We start from the raw sequence: 6,246 nt of genomic DNA on the forward strand, positions 1-6,246 counted from the left end.
TGCCTTCCCCCGGTCCGAGAGCACGAACCGTCCCGTAGCCTGCTACAGGATGTTCCCGCTGGGCGAGCTGCCCAAATGATCCCGCTGATGTAGACACCTGCCGCTTGCTTCTCCTCCTCCGGCGGCCGAGTTCTTCCTCCACGCCCCGCGGGCATCAGTGCACAGGTGATGTCCGTGTCTGTCACATGTCAAGCAGGCTCTCCCAGCACTCCGGTGTCCCCTGAAAATATTTAATTGTGGATTTCTAGACAGCTACCTACCCTAAAATGCCACTTTTGCTCTCAGCGTGTGCTTGAGCGCTGTCACTGACCTAAAGTCACATCTTTAGTCATAATTAATCATCTCCCTTATATCTCCCGATTTGTGAAAGTAAAATATTCTTGATGAAATGTAGCTTGACTAAAGAATGTTTCTGGTGATAACCAGAGAGAAATATAACCCAACATTTATTTGCTTGTTTGGATTTTTGGAGTAAAACTAAAAACCCAATAAAACTAAATTTCACCATGTTATGACTACATAAATCAGGGATGTTGTAGAAAAAGTTACTAGATTATGCAATTCCTCTTCAAAACAGATCAGTCCTTTCAAGAATAAAGTCCAACACAATATAAAATGGGAGTTTGCTGTGTTTATGTAGTACATGAATCATTTAAGATTAAGAATCATTCTGAGATTAAAGAACAGCAAAATAATAAAAGATACTCCTTATTGGTCACATTACTCAAATTTCATGAGACTGAATAATGTTTACATTTCTCATAAAACAGTGCATTTCCCTTATGTGTGCCACCGAAGACTGTGGAAAAGTTGATAGACATAAAATTGTGCTTTCCTGCAAGCCTTTTGGAGAAACTGGTTGTCTTTTTGAGGAATTGGCAGGCCAGGATCAAGTAGGAAGCTTCTGGGAGACTCAGAATAAAAAATCCAAGTGCTCAACAGGGAGCAACCTTCACCATTTCATCCTGCAAGCAATTAAGGAGACACAAAGTATCAGCTTCACACGTTAATATATTCTCTCCATTTTTGCCTCACATTGAAATGTCTCTATAAAAGCACCCTCCTTTATAGGATGTTATCTTCACTGTTTCTGTGGGGGCTCTTTTTTGGCCTTAGAATAGAAAATATTACACATGCGGATGTGTACAGAGCAAAGGGCAATAAAGAATGGAATGAGATAGGAAGAACCCATAATTTGGTGACAAAGATTTACATGGCTTCAAGATAAAAGGATTTTTTTCCAAGAGTTTCCTAACTAGTATGATACTACAAGGAATCTACAAGTAGTATTTGACCAAATTTTGATCAAACCATTTCGTGAGAGCATTTTAGTGAGTTCTGTTTTCTACATCCACTAGGATTTCCTTCTGTAAAAACATACCAGGAACAGTACTGTATTTTGCAAGGTCTTTCACTTCTGCATCAGAAGTTCAACAGATAAGTAATTTAAACACACATGTGGTTTTAACAGACTAAAGATGAGCCTCATTCATGATTTCAAATGCAGAACTCTACCCACATTATCCTAATCAGCATGTAGACACGAAGCTGGGAGACTGCACAAGGTTTTTTTTTTTTAGAAAAAATAGAGACCTTATACCATTGTTTATCAAAAAATAAAAGGATGTTGTTTTATAGTTCACTGCTCTATGGTAATCATAGAGAACTACTTGAGACTCCCCAATCCTATTACCAACTCTGCAAATCAGTGAGAATCTGAACTGCTGCCCTGGATACTGTATAGTGAGAATCCTTCTGACTTTAACCCACCTCCAGAAATCCTGACCACGGTGGCTTTACACTGCAAGTTCCTCAGGTCTTCTACTTCAAAAGTTAATTGAGATCTCAAATCATGCCTTGAATTACATGTGTGCATCGTTTATTACAGTAACTTGAAGTTTCCCTCTTTTCTCTCTGTAAAATCCAGGATTTACAACCCTCAGGGTATACCTACATGCCTGAGAGTAAATCTCCTGCCCAGGCTCACAGGCTGCACAGATTCTTATAAGCCTAGAGTGCAGGTGAGCATCGCTTCCAGAGATCTCACATGACCACAGATCTCTCCTGGTCACACACAGCATCAGGCTAAACCAACCTGCTGGTTACTGAGGTTCACCCGTGTGACCAGGTGATGGCAAGGCCAAGACAAAATCATAATCTCTGTCAATGTTATGAATTCATCTTTGGAAATTACTGAATTGTAACAGTCTGTAACTTAGTAATTTATAAAGAAACATATTTTTTATAAAAACATGACAAGCATTTAATGCAGAATTTGCAGTTTACAAATCAGAATTCCTGAGAAACATGAGCAGAAAACATTCTGAGGAAAATCTTGCCTTAACCTTATGGGACTGCAGTGTCAATATTGAGGCAGGAGAGAAGAACAAGACATTCGTCCTGGTTTGCATATACCTTGTAGCTGAAGAGCGGGATGGCTTAGGGAAAAGTGGGACAATCAACTTTGCTTTTGATCAAAAGGCAAATATGCCTGAAGCAGTGAGTGCTCTTGATTCCCACTTACTCAATAGCTGACTTCAATAGAAGAAAGAGGCTGGAAGTCCCCTAAGATATTTTACTATAAATAACTGTAAATATATAATCAGAACAGAATTAATTGACCCCTCCGGAGCAAGATGTTGTATGTGTCACCAGGTGCACCTGCAGACATTCCTCTCAAGCACAAGTTTAAACCTTCAGGAAGTGCTCTGCTCTGCTGTATATCCAGCCAAAGGAAGCTCTTCCTACACTATTTACTCCCCACTCAGGATTCTACAAGTGTCTTGGCAAGCAGCTCTGCAGGATCCAGCCCAGAGTGATACAACAGCCCCCATGCGATCTGAGATGGTTTGTACATTGCCACTTTTTATAACAACACTTGTAGCTCCATTTTCTCAAATGCAAGTACAAGTGATAATCCTTTCCTGTATAATTTTGCAAATTAAACCTAAATTATTCAGAAGTACAGCTGTTGTTGTCTAATCCTTGCTAGTTCTTTATGCAGCTTTCTCTCTATAAGTCACAAATTTTTCTTGGAATCTAGTGCTGAAATGAGTGCAAGAAACACCTTCTGTCATACTCAAAGCAGAATTCTTCTTCCAAAAGGGAAAAGATAGTGACATATTTAGTATCTTTCATTATTTTATAACAATTACTTTCCAGTTTATTTCAACCAGCTGGAAGACCCTTTCTGCTGTTAAGCATGGTGTGCTATATACAAGTCCAAGGTTAAGGTTAAGGAAAATGTTTTAATTACAATAATGTACCTGAATGGACATATGTATGCAGCTGGAAACACCTCCTACATGACTTATAATCAAATTAAATCAGCTATACAGCCATACCAAAAAGGGAAACCTGAGGTGTGTTGAAATCAGACAACATCCTCATGATCAATTTTCACTCTAATCACACTCTAAAGGTATACTCTGTTTTCCCTGGCTGGTGCCTTACTGCTTACCAGTAGAAACATATAATTAATAATGTTCCTTTAGCAGTTTGAAAACCTTTACAGAAAAGCTTTTCTTAAGCCCCTAAGTCATCACATGATCAATTTTTTTTGACTTGTGACTAACACAGAAAATACATGAAAAAAATTTTTTTAAAATAATTATTTTTGCATGACTTTATCCTATTCTCTAAATGCTCATTTTTCTCAAAACTGTTTTCCATTCCCATACTGCTTTAATGAAATGTCTGTGAGAAGCAGACTGCTGTTTTCACATTCAATACATAAAACACAACAAATACACATGCCCAACACTAGATCTGAGTAAATATTTTTCCAATTTTTTTCAATTATTTGTATACATGCAATAAACATAAAGAACCCATTAATTCTTTCTTGTCTTTCCTATTGACAAGTGTAAATCTCCATAACTTCAGTATCTTTTGTTTTGGTCATCACATTTCTCCAGGTGTGAAACCCAAACTATTTACCTCAGCATAACAAATCAAAAGAACAAATTACATTGTCAGAATGTGCAGATTTGGCAAAGAAAATGTATCTGATTGCATTCCAGCAGAAGCTAGGCAGGCTTCTGGTGAGCTGCTCAGCATCTGGCCTAAAGGGCTGCTGAGGAACCTGATCTCCCAGATTCCCCAGTTCTGGGAAGGACATCACTGGACTGCAGCCCAATGGCTTGGGATGTGAAGGCTTCCAGGGTCTGGAGCAGACAACAGCTACAAAATCAGGGAGCCCACATCTGCCAAGGGCTGTAGCTCTGAAAGCCACAGATGAACTGACCTAGATCCAGTGTCTGGTGCAACTCTCCTCCACACAGGGTTCCTGGGTTTGAGACGGGATTGCTCCCAGGTAAAAGAAAGCAAAGTTTGAAGTATCACACATCAACACATTTAACAGAAAGGTACTTACAAGAGGTTTCTATAAACAATCCTTTCAAAATAACATTTGTTTAAATAACTCCAAACAGTGTGACAGTACCATGCACTGGTGTCTGGTTCATTTGAGGTATCTTATACTGTACATCACAATTAGCAAGGGTGTCAGTCAGAACAGTTATTATAAGAAATATTCTGGTTTAGTCAGTGATAAGGAATAATATACTACCAACAAGGGCAGAAACCACCTTTAAAGTAATTATCTCACCTTCATCTTTTTGAAAATTAAAGAAGCTCGACAGTGATACAAACCTAAACTAATATTCTGATTTATCTAACTTACATTTTGTGCTCTTACGTGTTAAAAATATTCAAGCATATTAGTGCTGAAAATTTGGAAACCAAAGATTATGGCTGCTGTAAAGGGGATACAGAGAAAATATTGTTTGTACAGCTCAAGGAACCAGTGAGGAATGATGCCTCTGTGAAGATTCATCTTTCATGTGATATGAATGTGTGGTGAGACAAGCTGAAGGCAGTCAGTGTACCTCTTGTTTAATTCTTTTAGAAATAACTGCAAGTAAAGCAGGGCTCGGGCAGCAGGTCCCCTGCTTTCCTCATAACACAGTTACCATATTCCCTTCCGTCCTGCTCCACTCCTCTCTCCTAGAACAGCTGCCAGGGTGTGGAACAGCCAAAGCTCTGCGGGGCAGCTCAGGCCTTCCCAGCACACCTGGGCCTGAGCAAAGGCAAATGACAACAGTAAAACATGAGCAAGCCCTGCTTTTTACCCCAGTCTCACCTTCCCTCTCCCAGCTGGAGTCTTTCGATCACCCCCGCTCCAGCTTTCTGTGAAATCTGCCCTCCATTTACTCCTCTGTCTCTCTTTTCATCTCGGTGAAACAGCAGCCAAAGGGGGAAACTGACAATGAGATAAAGTGGGTAACTTCAATATCTTTAATGTGCATCTTTTATTCCATGGGCTCTTAAATAAATAATTGGAACCAATAGTGTTCCAGAGCATTTAAAGTAGATATTTTTCCATAGGCAAAATTTAATAGTTGGAATGCAATAAATACTTAATAATGAAAAAAAGAAATCTAGTGCATCTTATACCTGTGTTATTTCCAAAAATAAGTAAAAAAACAGCAGTAGTTCATGTCTGTTACTAAAGCAAGTACATACTCACTACCAGGAGAGAACTGCTGGCTTAGTGCATCTCTTTTTTACACAGTAGTATCTTTTAATAGAGACATGCTTCAAATTTATGAAGTTCAAAGAACATGGAAGGGTTAATTTCAGTTTGTTTTGATATTTTTTAAAGCAAAAATACTTCAGGTGGAAAACAAGGGTAAACTTCCACATCTATATATAGCAACTGTTATAAACTCCCAAATGAACACTTCTATAAAAGTGAGAATATCTAAATTTTCTAAATAAAATAATACTACTGGCAACAGCAACAGCTTTCATTTTAACTTAGAGTGATATTTCTAAATTGTCTAATCCCTGTAATTCATTGTTCATTTTTTTGGGGGGGGAGCTGGGAGACATGTTTCAGAACAAGCAATGTTCAGTTGCAAGAAGCTGAGGAAGAAGGACAATTCTAATCCTCTCCTACAGGTAGTGCTTAATCTGCTCAGCTGAATGCAATGGTTCTAAACAGTCAATACAAATGTCTCATTCAAGTTAATTCCCACTCTGAATCTGAAATATGGGAAAAAAGTTTTCAAGAAGGGACAGTAAAACAACATTCCTCATTAACTAAACCAACAAACGAGTGACTAAGTGCTTAATCCTGTAGAAATTTGACAATACAGTAAATATTATCAGAGGAAAATATTACCGTTCCAAAAGAAAAACAGGAACAGGTTTAAGCCACGATCCACTCTCACTTCATATATG

Source organism: Taeniopygia guttata, chromosome 11, assembly GCF_048771995.1.
Source record: "Taeniopygia guttata chromosome 11, bTaeGut7.mat, whole genome shotgun sequence".
NCBI lineage: Eukaryota > Metazoa > Chordata > Aves > Passeriformes > Estrildidae > Taeniopygia > Taeniopygia guttata.